This window comes from Sminthopsis crassicaudata, chromosome 1, assembly GCF_048593235.1.
Source record: "Sminthopsis crassicaudata isolate SCR6 chromosome 1, ASM4859323v1, whole genome shotgun sequence".
In the NCBI taxonomy this organism is placed as follows: Eukaryota; Metazoa; Chordata; class Mammalia; order Dasyuromorphia; family Dasyuridae; genus Sminthopsis; species Sminthopsis crassicaudata.
In genome coordinates, this window is record NC_133617.1 from 574,613,196 (window position 1) to 574,627,048 (window position 13,853).

Genomic DNA, 13,853 nt, shown 5'->3' on the forward strand with positions numbered 1-13,853 from the left:
GATGGATGGTGTATACTTAAATAAAACTTACAGAAAATTCCAAATCTCATTTTGACCAATAATACAACCTCATCATTTATGAAAGCTTTTACTAAAATGGATTAAAAATTATATTGACCTTTGTTCCACCCCTTTGGGGATGAGTTCATAAGAAGGCTAGAACAAAATTAAAAGGTAAAAGCATCAATGACTAAAAAGCATTAAAATGATATAAAAAGAAGGTCCGAAGAAAGGCCCAATTTCAAGATGAAAGTTCATATGTGGTAGGTACCTTAGAAATGTCCATAGCCATTGGTCCTTGAAGCAAATTGATATTCCGTTTTTTTAAATTAGAATATGCAAATAACTGGTTCAGTTTACTATTGTGGAAAATGTTCCTTTGTAGCCACTGTCTACATGCTTGGATTCATCTCCTTTTTCTTTTTAATGTTTTCATATTTTATGAATACAATCTGTCAAATATACATCTTGCAGCATCCATTTCCTGATGAAAACAGGAAGGGTAACCTCTTAGAAATAGACATATTAGTCAATGAATCAACACTTTTTTTTAAAGACTTTTTGTCCAACCACCTTCTATATTCTAGCAACCTTGAGAGATAGCGTGGCCTCATAAACAGCTGACTTCAGATCCAGGAAGACCTGGCTTCAAGTTCTGTGTCTGAGATATGATGGCTATGTAACTTTAACTAAGTCACAAATCTTATTGTCTCAGACTACAAGTTGCTGAGAAGATTTCAACTTCCATTGGTAAAGAAAACCTCTTCATTTGAGAGTTCCATTTTATTAACTCCATTTATTTAATTACAGGGAAACCATCCTTCCTTGCTTTCTTCAACTTCCCACACCCCCAAACAACACAATTGATAGATGATTGTTTCTGCCATTTTGTCACTTTCAGCACCTGGCAATGTGAACCCTGAACAGCAACACTCGACCAACAAACATCAACAAACATTTAATAAGTGCTAACTATGTGCCAGAGACACATATCCATCGAATGCTAGGCACCAAGGATACAAAAAAGGCAAAAACATAGTTCCTGTCCTCAAGAAATTCACAGTATTGAGGAGACAACATGCAAACAACTATACATACAAGCTAGGAACAGTACCAATGAGAGGTAATCTTAGAGTTTGGCAGTGGCAGTGGGGGAAGGAAGAAGAGGTACTAAGAGGCTTCTTGGGCAGGATTCAAGGAGAATTTTGAAAGAATCCCAAGGAGCCAGAAGGCAGAGGTAGGGAGAGGGCACTACAGACTTAGAGGAGAGCCAGTGAAAAGGCAAAGAGTTAGGACATATGTCTTTAGTTACTTAATATTTCAGTAAACATTATCAACTTGTTTACATTTTCACAACAAATTTCACATAAGGTTTACATTTTACTGCTGCCAATTAAATATATGCTATAAATCATAAATGTTATGTGAGTATCCACTTGTTCATTGTCTTAACAATTATTATTGGTTTTCTTATTACAAAGAAAAAAAATGTGACTTAGAATGATAAAACTCTGGTATGCTCTAGTAATAAGGGCAGCTGGTGAAACAATGGAGATATTGCCAGCCCTGGAATCAGGAAAACCTGAATTCAGATATGACCTCTGACACTTAGCTCTGTAAGTCTGGAAAATCATTTAACCCTGTTTATCTCAGTTTTCTCAACTAGACAAGGAAATGACAAATCACTCCAATGTTGAAAGATTTTCATGTGAAAAGTCATTTATCTGCCCACTATCACCTCCTGATCCATGAAGAGCTGGTAAAAAAAAAAATTACATCAATAAGACTCCTGTGAAGTCTTTTTAAATATTCCAAACCCAGGGCAATAGACTTCAATGAAAACAACAGAAGAAAGAATAATCAAATGAGCTTTTACTTTTCCACTTCTAAACTCAAGTACTGATCAGATCCAATCTTGAAAACAAATGCAATGTGTAAGAAGTAATAAGGAAAAGGAATTCATGATTTAAACAAATAAATATTTAAGTCAAAAATAACATGGGAACTCTATCTAATTTTTAATCCAAGGATGAGCTAATGAATCGAGTGTCAGTCTCTTTTATAAAACAGTTAATCACCTGAGACAAAGTCAGACAACAGCCAAATTCTCAATTAGTGGGTCTTCAGTACTTTAAATCAGTGTACTAAGACACTCCATTTCACAAAGTGCTATTAAAGCCAGGCAGTTCAATAGTCTTAAGCATGAATCTCATAAATAACCTTGCCTGAATATCCCAGGTTGCAAACGTCCACAGTCTAGTGAAGCTCAATTTAGAATGCAAAGCAATTCAAGGTCCAAATATTTTTAGAACTAGTATGTCATTGAGTATCTCTAAAATGAACCTCCTATCATTTTTGGAGGGATGTGATCTTAGGTGAGCAGAGCTCTGACAATCTGACTATTCTATTTCCCTGGTGATTTTAAAGTCTTGTTTGAAACAATATTTACTCTGCTGTACATTCAAATTTTAGAAATATTCCAGGAATGTCTCTGTGTTTATAACAGAGACACTACTAGATAATATCCTTGAGGAAATGGGTATCTTACATTAGTTTTCCCCAATGTCCTGAAATATAGTTTGCTATTTGGATCTATCTATAAGCACTAAGGATTCAGATGTAATTACCTGAAAAGAAGGAGGAGGAGAAGGGAATAGAGGAAGAGAAAGAAGAGAAGGAGGAAGAAGAGAAAGAAAAAGGAGAAGGGAAAAGAGGAAAAGAAGGGGGAGGAGGAGAATGGCAAAAAGGAGATAAAAGGGAAGAGAAGAAGAAGTTGCAGAAGGGGAGCAGGAGGAGAAAAAGAAGAGGAGAAGGAAGGAAGGAGAGGAAAAGAAAGAAGAGGAAGAGGATGAGGAAAAGGAGAAGAAAGAGGAGTTCAGGTCTACTGTGTCATCTACCTTCTTTTCAAACTAAATAAGTAAGTAAAGTTACTGAGAGCCTGGAAAACAGAAATTCTGTCCATATTCCCCTTTTCATTTTAATAGCCCTATACATTTTATTGTTTACTTGTGCCTGATTCTTTGTGACTCTGTGGACCAACTGTTCTTGGGTTTTCTTGAATGATACTGGAGTGGTTTGCCATTTCCTTCTGTATTTATGCAAACAGCGATTAAGTGATTTGCCAGGGTCTCACAGCTCATGTTCTCAGCCAGATTTAGAATCTGGTCTTGCTGACCCCAAACCCACACTGTTCTGTTTACTGAGCCACCTAGCTGCCCACTATAAACAGCCCTACAAACAGGTATCAAAAACGTATCAGCCTATCTTCTTCAACTGAACTTTTTCACAGAAACTAATGAAGTTTTTAATTGACTGGCAAGGATGGCTGCTTACTCTAAACCTGTTAAAAAGTGCTGCTTTTCAAAAGCAATAATTAATCTTTTCCTCACTACCCAATATGTAGTATGTTCAAGGCAACTTAAAGTACATAAATTGATGGTCAGATGATTGAATTTCAAGAGTGAAATTTATGCAAAAGTTTATCAGTTATTTTAGGCACCCTCTCTGCACTATATAGTCACACTTGGTTCTTTCAAGGAGGTGTTATATTTCCTAAAAAAATTTTGGATCTGAATATATTATTAGAATATATTAGAATATATTCCAGACCTTTTAAAACACTTAAAACCTTTTAAAACTTAAAGAAATCACATGAGATATAAAGTTGTACACCAAGGTAATAATGTGTGCTGTCAAATGTTTAACAACCAGCTCTCCAAAAAGCACAACACTCATTTATGTTTAATCTTCATTATTAGCATTTCTTGAAAGTGGAGCCAAGGTGGAAGAGGATGGGCTGCAACTGAGCTTAACTTTCCTGACATTTCCCTCCAAACAACTTTAAAATAATATCTCAAAACAAATTTGGGGATGCAGAGTTAACAAAAGGTTAGAGAAAGACATTTTTCCAGCCTCAGAAAATTTAGGAGTTCTGGAGAAGTCTAAAACACAAGCACAAGCAGGGTCCTTGGAGGCAAACTACAAGGAGGAGCAGCAGCAGCTTCAGAAGCCCTCAGCCCAGAGCTGCTGGCAATTGGTCAGAGGACCTTTTTTATAGCCACTGCATATAGCTGGCACTGATTGGTAACTATTGCCAAATCCAGGAGGAGCACTAGTACTTATGGTTGCAGGTGAAAACCAGGGCTCAGACCAGGAGACCAGTAAGCACACCTCTCCCAGGTATTTCCACTTTCCTGGAAATGCCAAAAAAAAAAAAAAAAAAAAAAAAGCTTTCAGGCCCCAGGACTAGCTCTGAAAATAGCTCCAAAAAACTTGAGACTTGGAATAGTTTCTCCCCAAATGGATGAACAGAGCCCAATTTTTACATAAAGTTCAAAATCAAGAAATAGAATGGGAAAATGAGTGAACAACAAAAAAAAGTTCTTAACATTAACATTTCTCCATCACTTAAGTATAGACAATCAATAAAAACAAATCCATCCCTGATTTTTATCATTTGCCAATGTCTAAGGTGTGAATGCTCACACTGAAAATTTAACAACCAGCTTTCTGAGTTAGCCAGAGATGGTTCTGGAATATGTCTAGCTTATAATTCACAGAATTGTTTTTTTTTTTAAATTGAAGCTTTTTATTTTTAAAACATATGGAAGGATAATTTTTCACCATTTATGCTTGCAAAACCTTGTGTCCAATTTCCCTCCCTTCCCCCTGCCACCTCTCCTAGATGGCAAGTAATCCAGTATATGTTAAACATAATAAAATATATGTAAATCCAATATAAGCATACGTATTTATACAATTATCTTGCTGCACAAGAAGAATGAGATCAAAAAAGGAAAAAAATGACAAAGAAAATAAAATTAAGCAAACAACAAAAGAAGTGAAAATGCTATGTTGTGATCCACATTCAGTTCCCACAGACCTCTCTCTGAAGGTAGATGGTTCTCATCATCACAGCACTACCTAGCTTTCCCTTAGCTCTCTTTTAAAAATTGTCCTTGGCTCTGAATGATTTTAGCTAAAGCATTGTATTCTATCATGGTAACACAATGAACATAAGCAGAAGCTCTCTGACTATAATGTTATCATTCCAATATGATCAGATTCCCTCAGATATTGATATAATCACAGGACACAAGTATTGGTTATGGATTATGCTACTGTGGTATATACATGGCCCACAGCCGATTGTTTGAATTAGAGAATTATGTTCTGTCTATATTGTCCAGAATGAGTACTGACATCCAATATGATTTTATTAGCATATATTGATTTTGCTGAGCATTTAGCTGTTCACTAGGCAGCACGGTACCATAATGTCTGTGTGTTCTTCACCATATACTTGGTCATCACTGTTTATTCAACTGGCATTTCTGTTTCCTTTAAGAAGATATTGGTAAAGTCTCACTGATTTAAACCTATTAATGCTTTTTTTTTTTTTTTTTTTACTTACCTAATCAAGAACAACTCCATCAGAGCATCTTGGAAGTACTATCCTTTTCCATGTCAGGTTTAAACTAGGCAAAGGAAGAAAACATCAGAGAAGAGACAGAGAGACTTCTGTATTCAGAGTACTTCCACCATCACCAAGAAAAATAAGTCAATCACTTGTTGGTTTCAATTTCCTAGTTATCTTATTCTTTGTAAAAAAAAATGTAAAATTCTTTATAAAAAAAAAAGAGTTGTAATCCTTCTGAGAAAGAATGTTTTTGTGAATCCAACTCTCTTGTTTTGCCTAATAATTCAATGAAATATTAACCATTTTAGGACCTTAGGAGTAAAAAGTTAATGCCTAGTGGTAGGAGTCATGTAAAATTGGCTAAATATATTACCAAGGAGTCACTTGAGCACAGGCAAGAATATAGACCTTAATGTCACATACAATTATTAAGACAAAAAAAAGCTATGGCAAAACAGTCAACTAGCAGCCTAAATAAAACTAGGTCTTAGACCAATAGGGAGGAATAATAGTAATTCAAAATACAGGGATATGTCCTTTAATGAATCATTCTTAATGAATCATTCTTTAATGAATACATCTGGAGAATCTCCTTCTGGGTTAGTGCCTTAAAATTCATTCATATTTTGTGGTTTGTCTCCACTAGACAGACGCTACCTCAAGATTTAGGGGGAATAACTGGTGGGCACCAACTCAACATTAGCCAAGAGATACAATTCTCTGTCTCTCTCTGTGTGTCTCTGTTTCTGTTTCTGCTCTCTCCATCTCCCACTGTCTGTCTCTTTTTCTCTCTTTCTTTCTGTCTCTGTGTCTGTCTCTGTCTCTCTCTATCCTACTTCTCTTTTTAGCAAGGCAACAAACAGGGGTTAAGTGATTTTCCATAGTTACATAGCTAGTAAGAGTCAAATGTCAAATGTTTGAACTCAGGCTCTTCACCACTTAGCTACGCAAGATACAATTATCTCTTAATAAAGATACTGACAAAAAAAAATCAAAGCCAAAACCAAAACTAAAACCAAAAAACAGTTCTTATAAAACATTCTCCCAGAAACCTGGGGGGTGCTCTTCCAAAAATACAAATAATGTTAATAAGAAGAACAATCACACATTTAGAATACAGTGGGACATACTGTGTCAAGTTGCCACAATGTCAATGATGCAACGTGCAAGCTAAAATAAATTTGTTTTGTGGCAAATCCCAATTGTGGAACTGCTGGCCTTGAAAGTCTCTCCTAACATAGTTTTCTCTGTGGACCAAATCTCAATGGCCAAGACTAGCTTTGAGTCTGCATCTCCATCTACTCTTTGCTGCCAGAGCTCCTGATATTGGAAGCTACCTCCATCCTTAAGTAATTATCCTTCTACACTGGTCAGTTTGGTGTGTGTCCTGGATACAGTGACGCTTACTGGCCCAGTAACTTCTTTTCAAAACTACCCCACCAATGATAAGGAGAAGGAAAGAAATACCTTTTACCTTCTTACCACAATATCTCACTAATGAATCTAATGCTTATCTAAGGAAAAGGATGTTCCTCTTCTGCACATCCAATGAAGTGACCTCTGAGTTTACTCAAAGGACTTGTTCCTATCCCATAGAGTTATCAGAATGTGTGGCTGTATCTTGAGAATTTAACACCCCATTAACATCTTATAATAAATTTTTTGGTCTGACCAAGGGATGAAAGGGAGAATCTCTTCAGTGGCCAGCTCTCCTATACATAATATTTTAAAAGTGACAAAAGACTGCCGGTTTTTGTTTTGTTTTGTTTTTTGTTTTTTGGTTAAGGCTAGTGTTACCACACGTACTATTGCCTTTTGAAAATCAGATTTTAGAATTCCCTCCCAGTTCCCTCCCCTTAGAGATCCTTCACAGCTGGCCCCTATATCCCAATGATATTTGCAAAGCTAATGAATGATGCTGATACAGAAGGAAGAGTTTTTACAGTGAGGTCAGCATAAGACATATTTATAACAATCTCTGCTTATTCCTCCCTATTTGTTTAGTTCTTTGTAAACCAATGAAAATGTGATATCCAATGTAAGTTTTATTGAAAACTCCAAATCCCAATGATTTTTTAAAGGGCAGTCAAGAAATCATATAGTTTAATAATAAATTCATTTTTAAAAAAATTATTTCCTTTTATAGATTTTAGTAGAGTTTTGAAAGGAAAACAAAGGATCCAGTGTCTGATAGGAAATAATGTTGACATGTCCAAAATCAGCAACTTATTTTTAATATTAAGGAATTGTAAAAATGAATAATCATTTGCAAGACATCAAGACCTGGAAGATCCTGAGCTCTCCCTACTGTCTTAGAAGCTTGTTCGTTCTATCCAGTGTGACATGGATCCTTATGTTGGTTCATATTTTATAAATGAGTTTTAATGTACTTTTTAAAATGTGTATTAACATTTTGAGTCAAATCCTTTTCAATATTTAATGTATTTAAGCACAGAAAAAGGAAGACAGAGAGTTCTTATTATGCCAGGAATGATTTGCAACTCGCCTTACCCTGGTCTTCTTAATTCTCTTGGTCCTTCACGTACATAATTTGTCCTTATTACTTAAGAAGAAGTCACTTCTAACTTTTCAAGCAGTAGTTCTAGAATATGATCATTAGCAAATGTGTCCATCTTTTCTTATGTAAATGCTATTCTTTCTCCAAGTCTTCTATTAGTGTCTAAAAAACTAAACTGTGAATGGCAGAGGTATATTTTGACTTGCACATTCATTATATCCACTCATGATCCTCATTTACATTTAAATGGTGCCAAATTCTTTCCTTAATCCTAAAACTCATAAAATGCAATGCAGTGTGGTCCTTTTTTTTCCCGCCCTATTCACCTCCATGCAAAGGTAGTGTCCACACTTCTGAATGCATGTGATGGTGTGTGCTCACCTAGTTAACTGAGCAATATACCATCATAACTCAGTTGTACTGCTTTCAGAAACCACAATATTATGCTTCAGTGACTTCTAAAGTACATTTACAGTGAACATAATTAAATTTGGCAGCCTCAACGCATTTCCAAAACATAAGCATCTGATGGCATATTACTTGTGATATTTAGCAATTTATATCCTAAGAGAAAAGAATTGCTTCTGCATGCTCTAACTAAATGAAACCTAATAGTGAGTAGCCAGGAACATCATCTATGTTAGAAAAAAGAGACTTTGGGAGAAAAGTCCCCAGTGTTTCTCTTATGAGTCTGAGAACTATTCTTTTTTTTTTTTTTTTTAATTTTTTTTATTATATATATATATATATATATATATATATTTTATAATATTATCCCTTGAGAACTATTCTAATAGATTATATCCTCTGCTTCAAAATCCAGATTTATCTACAAACTACCATAAGCTTCCCCTTTGCCCCACCTTTTACCCACTCAAAGTGTAGGAATGAAGAAAGCAGAAGGGTCACCTCTCATCTCTGGTCAAGTCTGGTCTTTGTGTGATTCCATATATTATATATGTTAGCAGCCAGGTACAAATACATTCAAAGCCAATGTTCAAATTTGGAACTCTGTCCAAAATGCTATAAAACTGTGCATACTCTCTGACCCAGCTTTACTGCTTAAATTTGTACTCCAAAGAGATCAAAGTTAAAAAAGGGCTCGTGCATACAAAATATTTACAGCAGCTATTTTTTAGACAAAGACTTGGAAAGTGAGAAGATGCCCATCAGTAGGGAAATGGCTAAACAATTTGTGGCACGTTTGTGACTGAATACTATTATGCTGTAAGAAATGATGAAGAGGATATATTCAGAAAAACATGGGAACACTTTGGTGAAGTGATACAAAGTGAAGTAAGCAGAACCAGGAGAACAATATTCATAGTAACATCCATATTGTAGAGATAATCAACTGTGATCCATGACAATTCCTATAGAACGCATAATGAAAAATCCTATCAACTTCCAGATAGAGAATGGATAGTAGACTCTGTATGCAGATGGACACATATTTTTTTCTTTATTTCTTTCTTCTTTGTTTTTTTCCCCCCAAAACAAGGCATATGTGGAAATATTCTTTGCATGACATATAGAGTGCATCTTCTTTCTTGCTTTCTCAGTGAGTAAAGGAATGGAGAGAAAGAATTTGGAACTATAGTACAAATTAAATTTAAAATTATTTTAAAAGGCAAAAAAGACCCATGTTCAGCTCCTGTGTCACAACACTAAGAGGGAATATGGAGTACAAGATAAGAATTATGAGAACAGGGTTCAAATCTCACTTCTGGCCCAAACTAGCTGTGTGACCCTTGTGAAATTACACAACCTCTCAGTACTTAAAGGAAAATTTATTTTTTATTTATTTTTATTAATTTTTATAATTAATTATAACATTTTGACAGTACATATGCATAGGTTTTTTGTTTTTTTTAACAACATTATCCCTTGTACTCCCTTCTGTTCCGAATTTTTCCCCTCCTTCCCTCCATCCCCTCCCCTAGATGGAAGGCATTCCCATACATATTAAATATCTTATAGTATATCCTAGGTACAATATATATGTGCAAAACCGAATTTTGTTGTTGTTGTTGTTGCAAAGGAAGAATTGTATTTGGAAGGTAAAAATAATCTCGGAAGAAAAACAAACAAACAAACAAAATGCTCACAGTTTACACTCATTTCCCAGTATTCCTTTTCTGGATGTAGTTGATTCTGTCCATCATTGATCAATTGGAATTGGATTAGCTCTTCTCTTTGTTGAAGATAATCCACTTCCATCAGAATACATCCTCATACACATTGTTGAAGTATATAATGATCTCCTAGTTCTGCTCGTTTCACTCAGCATCAGTTCATGTAAGTCTCTCCAAGCCTCTCTGTATTCCTCCTGTTGGTCATTTCTTACAGAACAATAATATTCCATAACATTCACATACCATAATTTATCTCCAATTTATGGACATCCATTCATTTTCCAGTTTCTAGCCACTATGAAAAGGGCTGCCACAAACATTTTGGCACATACAGGTCCCTTTCCCTTCTTTAGTATTTCCTTGGGATATAAGCCTATATATAGCACTGCTACTGGGTCAAAGAGTATGCACATTTTGATAACTTTTTGGGCATAATTCCAGATTGCTCTCCAGAATGGCTGGATTCTTTCACAACTCCACCAGCAATGCATCAATGTCCCAGTTTTCCCACAGCCCCTCCAACATTCATCATTATTTGTTCCTGTCATCTTAGCCAATCTGACAGGTGTGTAATGATATCTCAGAGTTGTCTTAATTTGCATTTCTCTGATCAATAGTGATTTGGAACACTCTTTCATATGAGTGGAAATAGTTTTAATTTCATCATCTGAAAATTGTTCATATCCTTTGACCATTTGTCAATTGGAGAATGGCTTGATTTCTTATAAATTGGAGTCAATTCTCTGTATATTTTGGAGATGAGGCCTTTATCAGAACCTTTAACTGTAAAAATGTTTTCCCAATTTGTTATTTCCCTTCTAATCTTGTTTGCATTAGTTTTGTTTGTGCAGAAACTTTTTAATTTGGTGTAATCAAAATGTTCTATTCTGTGATCAATAATAGTCTCTAGTTCTCCTTTGGACACAAATTCCTTCCTCCTCCACAAGTCTGATAAATCATCCCATGTTCCTCTAATTTATTTATGATTTCGTTCTTTATGCCTAAATCTTAGACCCATTTTGATCTTATCTTAGTATGTGGTGTTAAATGTGGGACCATCCCTAGTTTCTGCCATACTAATTTCCAATTTTCCAGCAGTTTTTGTCAAATAATGAATTCTTATCCCAAATGTTGGGATCTTTGGATTTGTCAAACACTAGATTGCTATTTTTATTCACTATCTTGCCCTGTGAGCCTAACCTATTCCACTGATCAATTAGTCTATTTCTTAGCCAATACCAAATGGTTTTGGTGACTGCTGCTTTATAATATAGTTCTAGATCAGGTACAGCTAGACCACCTTCATTTAATTTTTTTTTCATTACTTCCCTTGAAATTCTCAACCTTTTGTTGTTCTATATGAATTCTGTTGTTATTTTTTCTAGGTCATTAAAATAGTTTCTTGGGAGTCTGATTGGTATAGCACTAAATAAATAGATTAGTTTAGGGAGTATTGTCATCTTAATTATATTCACTTGGCCTATCCAAGAGCACTCAATGTCTTTCCAATTATTTAAATCTGACTTTATTTTTGTAGCAAGTGTTTCGCAATTTTGCTCATATAATTCCTGATTTTCCTTTGGTAGATATATTCCCAAATATTTTATACTATCGACTGTTATTTTGAATGGAATTTCTCTTTGTATCTCTTGCTCTTGGATTATGTTGGTAATGTATAAAAATGCTGAGGATTTATGTGGATTTATTTTGTATCCTGCAACTTTGCTAAAGTTTTGAATTATTTCTAATAGCTTTTTAGCAGAGACTTTGGGGTTCTCTAAGTATACCATCATGTCATCTGCAAAGAATGATAGTTTGATTTCCTCATTTCCTACTCTAATTTCTTGAATCTCTTTCTCAGCTCTTATTGCCGAGGCTAGCATTTCTAGTACTGTATTGAATAGTAATGGTGATAGTGGGCAACCTTGTTTCACTCCTGATCTTACAGGGAAAGGTTCCAGTTTATCACCATTACATATGATGTTTACTGACGGTTTTAAATATAGGCTCATTATTATTTTAAGGAATAGCCCATTTATTCCTATACTCTCAAGCATTTTTTAGTAGGAATGGATGTTGGATTTTATCAAATGCTTTTTCTGCATCTATTGAGATGATCATATGGTTTTTATTAATTTGATTATTAATATGGTCAATTATACAAATAGTTTTCCTAATATTAAACCAGCCCTGAATTCCTGGTATAAATCCTAGTTGATCATAGTGTATTATCCTGGAGATGATTTTCTGAAGTCTTTTCGCTAATATAAGATTTTAGCATCAATATTCATTAAGGAGATTGGTCTATAATTTTCTTTCTCAGTTTTCAATCTACCTGGTTTAGGTATCACTACCATGTCTGTGTCATAAAAGGAATTTGGTAGGACTCCTTCAATCCCTATTTTTTCAAATAGTTTATATAATATTGGAGTTAGTTGTTCTTTAAATGTTTGGTAGAATTCACATGTAAATCCATCTGGTCCTGGGGATTTTTTCTTAGGGAGTTGGTTAATAGCTTGTTCTATTTCTTTCTCTGAAATGGGATTATTTAGACTACTTACTTCTTCCTCTGTTAATCTGGCAAAGCTATATTTTTGAAGATATTCTTCCATTTCATTTATTGGCATAAAGTTGAGCAAAGTAACTCCTAATGATTGTTCTAATTTCCTCTTCATTAGTGGTGAGTTCCCCCTTTTCATTTTCAAGACTAATGATTTGCCTTTTCTCTTTCCTTTTTTTAATCAGATTTACTAAGGGTTTGTCTATTTTGTTGGTTTTTTCATAGAAACAACTCTTAGTTTTATTAATTAATTCAATAGCTTTTTTTTATTTTCAGTTTTATTAATCTCACCTTTTATTTTTAGAATTTCAAGTTTTGTGTTTGTCTGGGGGTTTTTAATTTGTTCCTTTTCTAGCAATTTTAGTTGTAAGCCCAATTCGTTGACCCTCTCTTTCTCTGTTTTATGCAAGTAGGCCTCTAGAGATATAAAATTTCCCCTTAAAGGAAAATTTAAACACCATAAACACAGCAGACTAAGCACATAGATGAAGTCACTAGTCGTGACAAAAATAAAGTAAGTACTAAAGTGCCTGGCTCCCACCACCATCACTTCTCAGATGTAAGCTCTCCTAAATTACCTTTCCCTGCCCAAATGCTTCATGATTGATATTCTTTGTTTACAATCCCCAGATTTTGTTATGACTAAATTAGTAATATGCTGTCTTTACTATTTTATAAAACTATGGAAAATAAGAGGACAAAGAATTAAAGGAAAGAGCTTTACCTAAATCAAAAAAAGATTTAAGAATTATTCTAAAGAACATTTTTTCAAAGACATTGTTTGTAGACGTTTTAATCAGTTACTATAGTTTTGATAACCAAATTCCTTAAAAATCTTCACTAGTAAAGCCCATTATTCATTGATCAATCCTATACACATACTACTAAATAAAGATGTAAAAATCACACTACCATTCTGACTGGGTCCACTACAAATTTGTTATATAACTTCAACTGGGTCCTCATCATTGCTAGGCAATTCTACTCTACCAGCCTTATCAACTCACAATCCTACACTCCATTATGATTCTTCCGAACTTTTTTTATCCCTTCTCAAACCTTCTATAGATAGCTCCCCTCACCAATTTTGTCAACTGAGAATCTTGGTTCATATGTTACAGAAAAAAAAAATTAAGGCCATCCATTATGACCTTCTTTTCCTCATTTTTTCTTGTCTATATGATTTTTGACACTATTTTCTCTTGCCTCACATGCCTTATA